General features: G+C 34.7%; 1 pseudogene; it reads right to left on the bottom strand.

Annotated features, from left to right (window-relative positions):
- Positions 1-741: 741 nt before the first annotated feature.
- Positions 742-11433, bottom strand: LOC118732218 (annotated as a pseudogene).
- Between the last annotated feature and the right edge of the window lie 540 nt (positions 11434-11973).

The raw sequence follows: 11973 nt of genomic DNA, 5'->3' as shown, positions 1-11973 counted from the left end.
ACACCATCAACAACAAATACTAACAATCCAGAAACAAAGCTGACTTGGACTGCTCATATTGTAGCAGAATGGTTCCGATAGGAAAAACAAAACAAAACATGCTGTTATATGTTTATTAGAGTCTTTATATGTTGTTCATTAGTGTGAACAAAACCAAAGTGTATGCCCTGAATATAATACTGGTGCCTCAATTATTAAACTACTACAGTGCTGTTTACCTTTTGGTCTATTCGTCAGAGCTACAGCTAAGACAATTGTGATTTAAAAACCTCTAAATATTTGACTCTGGCCTATGCAAACTCAAAAAAATTCATGCACAAGTCCAAAATTAATTGTATATGTTTAGCATCTATTTCCCACTGAATGCCATATTGGGTATGTTAGAGCTAGGACACTTTCAAAAAATTTTACTGCCCTAGCCAGTTTGGTTCAGTGAATAGTGTTGTTCGGTGGACCAGTTTTTCATTCTGGTCAAAGGCACATGCCTGGATTGTGTGCTCAGTCCAATGTGCAGGTGGCAGCCAATCAATAATTTCCTCTCATCATTGATGTTTCTATCTCTCTCCCCTTCTCCCTTCCTCTCTGAAATAAATAAAATATATTTTAAAAAATTGATTGATTTAAGAGAAAGAGAAACATTGATTTATTGTTCCACTTATTTATGCATTTATCGGTTGCTTCTTGATCAAAGATCGAACCCACAACCTTAACATATCAGGAGTATGCTCACAAATAGGATTTTTATTTGTCACCATTAAAAGTATGAATTTTAAATAAATTATTGGACTGGGGGCTCCTATCAGCACATTCAACTTTAGCACTTGTCTCACCCTCAGTAGCTTTTCCACAACTGTGACGTTCACCATGCAGTTACATGAGTTTTCCCAATTCAAAAGTGGGCTTCTTCAGCATTTTGACTTAACTAGGACATTATGGAGTGAGTAAATAGATTGGCCAACCTTTTCTATGTCTTTTCCAGTGCTATCTGGAGTCAATTTATTGACTACTTCTTTCAAGTCATTTGTCTGCATCTCTCAGGTTATGATTTCCATCATCTTCCAGATTCGATGGATATGTTGATGCTGAGCACAAGAGGTCTTCTGAAAATGATTGTTGTAATTTTAGTAAAACCAACACAGAATAGATGAAACAAATAATCATCGGTAGCATTTACATCAACATAATCTGCAATCATGGTTGCCATTTCTTGACCATGGAAATTAGGTAGTTTTGCCCTAAATATCCTAGGGAGTTAGCTTGAATTTTCTAAATGCAGTTTTCTCAGTCTGCAGACCAGCTAGGCTCTCTTAAAAATCATGACCTTTTATTTTTAAGACCATCAGATGCAATTTTGTTTCCTTGAGTTCTGGTGACTTTTGTTTTTCCAATATTCCTTATATTGAACATAGCTAGTACCTTCACATCACACTAATATTCCCTAAACTATGGGTCAGCCACTTTTTTTTTGCTACCTTTTTGTCATTTTTCATAAGATGCTTGTCCTTGTGGACTGCCTGGTGCTCATCAGAGAGCCAAAAGGGTACCGTTACAGGTTTACTGTACTTCTTAAAAAATATATCAATATAAATATATATATAAAATATATTTTCCTAATGAAAATATGATATCTCAAAAGAGCTGGTTGGTGTTCTATTTGTTGATTCTTTGAATCCAAGATTCTCTTGTGTTTCTTTTGAGAATGAATATAGACAAAGAAGAATAATTAATTAGAATATACTTTCATATATATTAATTTATTCATATATTCATAAAACAGAAAACCTTATTAGTAGCTTGGTCCCTATCCATGGATCCCACATTCCAGAAAGAGAGATAATTGACAAATACATTTTAAATATTTTAGGGAACACCTTGAGGACTAGGGAAAAACCTCTTTGAGAAAGTGACATTGGAACTGAGACGTAAGGCATGAAAAGGATGCAATGCAGACCATTTCAGGTTTTGATTTTCTAAAAATTAAAGTCCTTACGTGCTGAAGACCATGGTATCGATATATTAGAGAAAGAATATGTAGAAATCAATAAAAATGAGAGAGAGAAAAAACTGTGTAAAATAGCATTTCATAGGTAGGTTCTAGTCAGCTCATGTCATAGTTTATAGGGCATGATAAGAAAATTAGATAGTTCCAAGTGCAATAGAAAGCCATTGAAAAATGTTAATCAGGAGACTAAAATGATCTACACTATAAAAAGTCTACCCTGGCTAGAATGTGAGCAATGGATTGTAGAAGAGGTCCCGAGTGGAGTCAGTGAGAATAGGTAGAAGACTTTTGCTATATTTTACAAGGCAGATGGTGAACTGGTGAAAGGAAAGAGCTGCATGAATTCTAGCTAATTTACCACATAATTATGGAAAAGGAAGAGCCTCACATTTCTGGCTTTGAGTGAGTACAAAGCCAATGGACCAATTCCCAGGAAGTGAAAGACCTAGAAAAGTATATGGGGACAATCAAGAGATCCAGTCTGAATTAAGTTTGAAAGATAGTAGATACCTTGGAGATTTACTGAATGGGCTCAGGGAAAGTTTCAGATTCTATTATTTTGACTAGTAGCTCTGGATCTTGAATCATTTACTTAAACTGTTTTCTCATCTTTAAAAATAGATCATTAGTAATACTTACCTTACAGGGATTGAAATAAATATTAATTAAGTAATGTCTATAAAATGATAAGAACAGTTTCTGATACGCTGTTGGGAACAAAATAATTATTGGTATAATCATTGGTCACAGAAATAGCAATGTCAGGGAGATAATCTGGTATATAAATTTGGAACGTGGTTGACATTATCTTTATTCAAAGAATGCATTGGTGTCAAATTAACATGTTGTGCATCTTAAGTTTTCACAATGTTAAAATCTATATCTCAATAAAAAAAGAAAAACAAGAAAGTATTTCACTTTATTATACTTATTCTGAGTTAATGAAAACAATCATACAATAGAATAGCTTTTACTGTTTTTGTGTTAACTTATTTTTCTCTTTCTCTTTTATACTTTTTTGGGGGGGCATTGCAGTGGATGGCTGGGGTTGAGTTGGCAATTAACATTAGAAGGAAAAGGATCCTTATGACAATGGAAAAGTCATATTGTAATTCTAGAATGTTTCATTTCCCATTTTCAACATTAAAATTACTTCCACAGTAATTCAAGCTTTGAATTGATTGTATTTAAAGTTTCCTGTATAAGTAGACCACAACTGTTTTTGATAAACACATTTTTCAGATACATGTAATTATGAAATACTGAGATTACAAAGACTAATCTGTGGTTTATCTGTTGATGTCATTGTGGAATTTTAACCTTTGAAATGACAGGTTTAGATACAGCAAAAATATTTCCACTTTCAAGCCTGTTTTCTCCTTCTCTGCAAACATTATAATGTTAACATAAAAACATTCAAACCTGTAAAGAATTTTTATGACCTTATTGGAGCCAAACTGTAGACTATTGCCAGGAAGTAGAATCTCAACCTATTGCGATAATGCTCCGGAGTCTTCCACCTTCTTTTTATCTATTACAATCAAAGGAGGAGAAGTAAGTGGGTTACATAACATCTATTGGTGATAGATAAGGGAGGCAGAGAAAGCAAAGGTGCGGGAACCTCTGGGATTGGATAAAAAGTAAAATGATAGATATAGGCTTCTTTTGCCCAGGTGGGTGCAGGATAGTTAGCAGTCAACAATTAACATGATAATGATAACAATGAAGGAATTTATGATCTCTGTCCTGGGGCCCAGGCACATTTGGTTTTGCACTGAGGGGTCTGGAAAAAGAGAAGTTAGTTATAAGTTACCCTGACATTTCACAAGCATTTTATCTTAGAAGCGAAATGACAACAGGGAAGACACTGGTCTAGGACATGACTACTCACTATAAACTGCTTTTCATTAAAGTTTCCATTTCAGACCATCCTTTGTGGTTACCTTAGGTCTTTGACTTTGCTGCTCAGGTTAGCATGTATCTTTTTTTTTTTCGTCCACAATAAAAAAAAAAATACTATTTTGCCTTCTGGATTCAAAGGTTGAAAATCTTTAAATATATGAATATATTTGGACATGAGTTCATTCAATCATCTATTTAATGAAAAAGAATGTAATTTAGTAAATGCCTGGGTGATATTTCCCTTTTCATGTTCTAAGAATTTAAAGATAAACATGACAATGTACTTCCTTTCAAGATGCAAACCCCAAATATGTGAAGTTGGTTAATCAGATTGTTTTTACAAAGAGCTTTATAAACTGATGGTATGTAAATTTGAATTATTATTGTTGTGATCATTAATATAGAGATCATTCTGAATCATGGGGTGTGGGGTGCAGGTATTTCTTCTTTTGGGTCCTTGTCCTCATGAAGTTTGAAGAATAAATTAATGGACTAACAGATTTCTTTAATAAAAATGTAGAAATTTATTGGAAGCATATACAAACTCCATCTGGGCATGGGTGACCCCAAAAGGGACCCCGTAAGATGAACCCCCAAATGGAAAAAGCCTGCTTTCTCTCTCTCTAATAAAAAAAAAAAAAAAAAAAGGAAAAGAAAAAAAGAGAAAAAAAATCTAAAAATCTGTGTCATGTCCCTTTGTCTCAGGTTTATATAAGCTGTAGCTCTTTGTCTCTTCATGCTCCCTTCTAATTGGACCCCTTCCCCATTCAATGACTCTATGTTCTAATTGGTCACACTTTTATTTTATTTTTTTATTTTTTTAATATATTTTATTGATTTTGTACAGAGAGGAAGGGAGAAAGATAGAGAGTTAGAAACATCGATGAGACAACCAAGGTACATGCCCTTGACCAGAATGGAACCCGGGACCTTTCAGTCCCCAAGCCTACGCTCTATCCATTGAGCCAAACTGGTTTCAGTAGGTCACACTTTTATAAAATATCAGTTTCAAATTCCAAAACCTGTGCAATACCCTCCTCGCCCCCCCCCCCCCCCCCCCCACCGGTCATTTCTCCCCCTTATCTTGAATCTATCTATCTATCTCTGGTGAAAATACATTTTCCTCTTTCCAGCATCTATTGACATTTCTCTATCCTCTGTGAAAGTGTGTTTCCTTCTTCCTGGTTCTCTGTGACTCTATGCCTTCTGGCTGGTCCAAGCCTCACCTATGTATTCTTCCCCTCTTTAGTCCCTAAACTGGCCTATTTTGTCCCTAGGATTCCTTTTCCTTCTAGAAGCAAATATAATTTTTCTTTTTTTTTTTTAAATATATTTTGCAGCTTTGAAACAAGGTCTTGCGAAGAAGTCCAGAGTGAAACACTGAAATTGGCCACCATCAGCATGAGGACCCCAAGTCAAACTGGTAAGTGGCACAAGGAATGCGTTGGTATCTTTCTCTGTGTTATTAAATCTGTTGTTATCTTGTTCTATGTTACAATTCTCAGAATTTACCAACAAATTGGAAGTGCCTCTCAAAGGAGAGTGCCTATGAAATTCATGGTCCTTACTTGGAAGACCTTGGGGAGTTGGTATTCTTTGGGAAAAGCCACCAATCTGCTCTTGACAGTAATGGGTTTAAAGTAGCTATTCGACCTTGTGAAAGTTGCTTAATTCTTTGATTCTTACTTCCTTTATTTTAAAATGGAGATCATAATAATTATCTTGTTATGTTTCCTAAGAACCAAAATATTGCATATAAAGAATCGAGTAGTTTCCTTGGCATAGAAAAAGAGTTTAAAGATATTAGTCTACTGTTTACTGAATATATTTAAAAGCCAAGTATTAAATGCTAAACACTTTAATGCGTTATTTTATGGAATATAAACCTTAGAGGTAGAAGCCATTTTTATTCTCATTTTACAGATGAAAACACTGCTATTGACAGATTATTGGACTGACTTTAAATCGCACGCTGCTCCCTGAGACAGGTGTGTCTGGTGGCAGAATTTCTGTTCTTATATTTATTCATGAAGTCAGCAAACATTTATTGGATATCTGAAAATGACAAACTTTTTTTTCTTTTTAGCTGAGATGCCATGCTATTTTCCAAATGATTGCTACTTAGGGTATAATTATATTTTATATGAGGTGCTATAGTTTGAAAATAAGTTATGAATAATTGCTTTTATTTAGGATTCACATACTTGTTGTGGAAAACAAGGTAGGGGACATTACTTCTATTTTACAGATGGAGAAATTAAGGTCTCAGAGGTTAATTAGATCAGCGTTTTTCAACCGCTGTTCCGCGGCACACTAGTGTGCCGCGAGATGTTGCCTGGTGTGCCGTAGGTGCAGACAAGACAAGAATTTTATAATTTTTCACTATTTTGTTTACTTAATATTTCATAATAAAGTAATTATAAAATACTTTCTTTGTGTTTATTTGATTCCTATTCAAGAGAATTACTTTATATATAGTCAATATAGGCACAGAGTTAAATTTTTTAACATTTTCTAATGGTGGTGTGCCTCGTGATTTTTTTCATGAAACAAGTGTGTCTTTGCCCAAAAAAGGTTGAAAAACACTGAATTAGATCACTGGATGTTTTGGAGCTCAGTGCTTCTTAGACTGTGGTTAAGTGTCAGTGTATTTTTAATCCATTGCAATGTTTTTGTAGAATGACTAAAAACTACTTACTAGAGAAATAAAATGTTTGAACAGCAGACACTAAAGACACAATTCTACATTTTTCTTATTTTCTATTATTCTGTAGGTATAGAATTACTCTATGAAATGGGTCAGAAGGTTTCTAATGCTTTCTCTGAGTTCCTATACCCCTCCCAGTTAGCATCTGCACCATGACACCAGCCTATAGACTAGACAGTAAACTGAATAGCACTGATAGAGCTAATACAGGGTGGGACAAAAGTACGTTTACAGTTGTTAAAATGGAAAATAGTACAATAGTAAATAAATAAAAATACATGAATAAGCTCTGTATTTCCCCTACTCACGGGTGTAAACCTACTTTTGCACACCCTGTATGAGGCAAATCCAGATCTTCGATCTCTAGTCCAGATGGTTTCAATTTACTCCATAGCACCTCAACATACAGCCAGAAATCTGGTTCATGGTCCAAGGGACAGGAAGATCGAATTCCAAATTGTTCACATGGAACAAGTGCAAGAAAACTGACAATGGCCAGACATTTTAAAAGAGTTATATGAAACCATTGGCATGAAAAAAGTGAAAAAACAGTGGGAAGCTTTTGGAGATGTTTTCTTTTAAAGTTATGTGTAAGAAATCAATAATTAAATCATGTGATATGTGCTGTAGTATTGAAATACTTTCTCAAGATATGCTTTTCTTCTATCCTCTTTTTATTTTGTTTGTTTTTTTTAAAAGAGTAGTTTGGTTATATTTTGGAGTCTGAGCCTTGTCAGTTCCCCAGAACAGAATACGGGCCTCGCATTATCCTAAGCGATAAAATTGGATTTTGGCCAGTTATGAAGTGAAAATGAACTCATCGAACCACATCACTGAAGGGACCTGAAAATAATGTAACTTATTCATTTCAAAAACTACCAAAGGAAATTGCAGTCTTTTGGTGCAAAGTAAAATGCACATTGAGCCAGCAATGAAAATTTACATGGTGAGATAGTTTCGTGAATTTCTAAGACCTACTGATGAAATGGGTCCAAATATTTGCAAGTGCTATTTTATTAATAGCTTCTTTACCATCTCTGGCAAGGTAATATTGCACCAATGTTCAGGAATATCTTTTGATTGTGAGTAAATATTATTGGAAGATTCTTTTTTTTTTTCTCCAAATGATGCTTATAGGGTTTATAAAAATTATAGTATAAAATGTCAGGAATAGTTCTTGTTATTGTTTTAAAGTTCTACTCTCTTAGTGCTTGAATCAGCTTAAAGTGGCTACAAGGACACAGAGAAAGATGAAAATTTATGACAACATTCAAAACAGTCTTTCAGCCAATCTATTATTAGCTGCTCTCCACATTGCTACATTGAAATTCACAATCTAAAGTAGGGCAAATCCATGGCTTTAAATAGTATAGAGAGTTTCTGTGTTCCTCACTTACTTTCTGCCCCTTGACTCACAGATCCAAGATTTGTATGACTCAGAAAGTTAGGCAGTCATATCTGGGCGACCCTCTTTAGTCAGTGCCTTCATATTTCTCTTCCCACTGAAAAGAGAGGAAGGAAGAACTTAGGGAAATGCATGACATCAAGGAGAGAGAGAGTCTCAAAAATCATTGTTGAGAACAGGATAATAGGAATTGGAAATTATTCTCTCTCTCTCTCTCTCTCTCTCTCTCTTTCTCTCTCTCTCTCTCTCTCTCTCTCTCTCTCTCTCTCTCTCTCTCTCTCTCTCTTTCTGTAACAATACTCTATCACAGCTATTTTCAAGTTGTGTTATGCAAGAATTTTTAAAACACGCAATACCTACCTGTTTAGTCAGGGTCACTGACCTCTTTTCCCTTATATTGTCAAATTAAAAAATTACAACAAGCAACACAACAATAGCCATCTGGTGTGACTAAATAAAAAAAAATGTTGTCAGATTGATAGAAAATTTATTTTTAGTGCGCCACAAAAGTTTAGTAATTAAATTGTGTGAGCCATGAGACGAAAAAGGTTGACAATTGCTGCCCTGTCAAATCAGGCTCAGAAGACCAGAAATGGGGGGGAAAAGATGGCCCGTCAACATTATAGCAGAGATGCTTTATTTGAATGCCTGTTAGCCATTGGAATTAGTGCCCAAGGTTTACACAACCCACTCTTTAACTGTGAAGCTTAGATGCTCTTTGCTAACAACCAAGTTATCAGTATGAACAAGGGCTAAGGGTCAGTCTCCTGAAATGTCTTTTTTATCTTGATTATTGAGAGTATCACAGGTGTATAGTCTCCCTTTGAACCCCCACCCCCATTGCTCTTCTCCACCAGGTTCCCCTTGTCCCAGACCTTCACCATCCTATTGTCTATGTCCATGGTCAGTGCATATTTATATATATAAAAGGCTAATATGCAAAGTGTTTCTTGGGAGTTCTACTGGGAGACTGGGAGTTTGATAGCTCTCTATGATGTGTGATGACCACTAGGGGGCAGCATGGATTGAAGGAAGGCCCTGGCCAGCAACTGGCAGTTGGGGTGAGGAGGCACCAGGCAGCAGCCAGAAGGCCTCAACTGGCCCTGATTGCTGGTCAGGCCTAGGGATTTTACCCAGGCATACTCTAGTATGCATATCAGTTCCTTGATTGATCTCTTCCTGCCTCCTTCTCTTCTCCCTCCTTTCCTCTGAGATTCATCAGAATGTTTCATGTTTCCATGTCTCTGATTCTATTTTATTCATACACTTCCCTTCAATAGATTTTATCATATTTTCAGGTCAGTAAACAAACAATGAAACCACACCATCAAAGCCAAACATGATTTGAATAATGATTACTTGGCATGGGAAATTAAAGCCTAAAATGTATATAGAACAATGAGTTAATACAGAAACCAGAAAAAAATATATTTTAAAAATTTGTTATATTCACATATTCATTGTTTGACTTACAAATAAAAGCCCTAGAGATTGAAAAGATTTAAATGTAAAAGATTGAAAGGAAACAGAAAAAGTAACAGAGAAATAAAACTGCCTTTGTTTTCTACAAATTATAACAGGTAATACAGATCTGTAGAAAACAAACTGAAGACACTTCTGGAATGTAGAGCTCACAGACAATCAGTGAAAAATGATGAGTGAGAGAAAATGACCAATATGGAAAACAAGAATCAAACGTGAATAATTGTTCATTAAAAAAAAGGATAAATAAAAGATAAGCACTAATTAATCACAAAGGGGTAGGGATCTTGCTCAGAAAGGAAATGAAAAGGGCTTAATGAGTCTAGAATTTATTTGCTAAAATCTGAGATTTTTTATATTGCTTGGAAATTTCCTATTCATTAATTAGTTAAAAGTTAAAAAAATCTAATGGTAAACTGAAAAAAATATTATTATTTTCTGATAGTTTATTTTTATTCTAATGCTTCATGTTTATAGACGTTAGAAAGTTGGACTATTCTGTTTTTGTGTGTTTCTTTCCTTAAATAATTTTAGTAATTTGTGTTAACCTAGAAAAACCGTCAATGCTGAGTGATTGTCCATGTTTAAATATACACAGAAAAAAATAATTGAAAGTAATGTACTAGTACAATAATTAAGTTTTTAGTTTTTCAATTTTAATCTCATTTATGTGTTCTGACATATAAAATAATGACATATTATTGGTTAATTAAAGACTGTTATTGAAATATATAATTAAGAACGATACACACCAAAAAAAACCCTACAAATGAACAGCTCAATGAATTTTCACAATTCAACAAAATATGGCACCTATGTTTAGAAAATAAACATAACCAACCAAATTGAAAATGCTTTTTTTCCTTTTGAAGTTCTGAATCCCAATCTTTTTACCTATGCTAAACAATTTTCTAAAGTCTTATACTATGCATTGTTTCACTTTTTTTTGTTTTGTTTTATATGAGTGGAACAATAGAGAATATACTTGCTTTGTTATGTGGCCTATTCTCAGTATTATTTCTGTGAGATTTCTATGTATAGCAATAATTTAATTTTCATTGCTTAATACTATTCTATCCTGGCCAGTTTGTTACTCATACATTACCATACATATCTTTTGGGGCAGGTATGTCCACATTTCTGTGGGATATACAATTACTTATATGTGATGTTTATGTTCCTTTTTAGTAGGTACTGCCGATTTCCCAAACTAGTATAATAATTGACATTCCCACTAGCAGAGTATACAGGTTTTAATTGTTCCACATCTTCAGCAGCACTTGGTGATGACCAGAGATTTATTTTAGTCTTTCTGACCAGTGTGTTGTGGTATCCCATTATAGTTTTAATCAACATTTCTATAATGACTAATAAAGGTGGTATTACTACCTCTGATCAACAGTGTCCTAAGAAACTCCCAAGTAAAAGTGAAAGGAAATTCAGAGAATCTATTAAAAAGAAAGGAAAAAAAAAAAGCTGGTAGATTTATTCACCTCCACTGAATGGACATTCATTATAAAGGGATCTAAATTTCCTTTTTATATAGGAACATATTTAAAAGCATATACCAACATATGTAATTAAATGTGTGCAAGCCCGGCCATCTCACTCAACTTAAATTCAACTTATCAGTTTTGCTCAATGTTCACTCTCCAGTTAGCTAATTAATTCATTGCAATCTATAACTTTTGTCTTGTTTCACTGGGTGTAAACCAATCTTCTGACAGCAGACTCAGTTGAATGCTGGTGATTAGAGTTTATTGCAGGAGAGTGATTGCACACTCCATTTCTGTGCTGGGAAAACTAATTATTTGTCCAGCCATTGGGAACTAGGGATGGCCCATGGGCTCTAGGCATGAAAAGGATCCGGAGAGTAGCATGATGTTGACAAAGGGCTTAGGGCTCTCACCCGTGCAGCAAGTGTGACAGCTCCATCACTTCCCCAGGCATTTCTTCTTGTGTGCTGTATAGTGGTTCACTGACTTCCAGTACTATTAGTTTCTAAATAGTGTGAGCGTGTGGCTGATATGTTATTGAGACAATGTTGATGGGAGTAATTTAATACTGGATTGTCAAGTGGCACTTTTTAAAATGAAACCATGTCATTAGAAATTAGCTAAATCCGATTTGTGGTTGACAGAGGCAGAGAGTGGGGGTGGGGAATATGACAAAAGTGGTCAAAAGGCACCCATTTCCAGTTGTAACATAAGTAAGAACTGAGGAGATAATGTACAACATGATGACTATAGTTCACACTGCTGTATGGTATATTTGAAAGAGGGTTTTCATGACAAGGAAAAATGTATTTTTTGTATCTATATGTGTTAATGGATAGAATTAAACTGACTAGAGTAATCATTTCACGATATATGTAAGGTGAGTCAGTATGCTGTCCACCTGAAGCTCATACAAGGCTGTTTGTCAGTTATATTTCAATAAATCTGGGGGGGGAAATAGTCAAATTCAAATGCATTT

This window comes from Pipistrellus kuhlii, unplaced genomic scaffold (genome assembly GCF_014108245.1).
Source record: "Pipistrellus kuhlii isolate mPipKuh1 unplaced genomic scaffold, mPipKuh1.p scaffold_m20_p_36, whole genome shotgun sequence".
NCBI classification, from domain to species: Eukaryota; Metazoa; Chordata; class Mammalia; order Chiroptera; family Vespertilionidae; genus Pipistrellus; species Pipistrellus kuhlii.
Note: the sequence above shows the minus strand (reverse complement) of the source record. Positions and strands in the feature narration are given on the sequence as shown.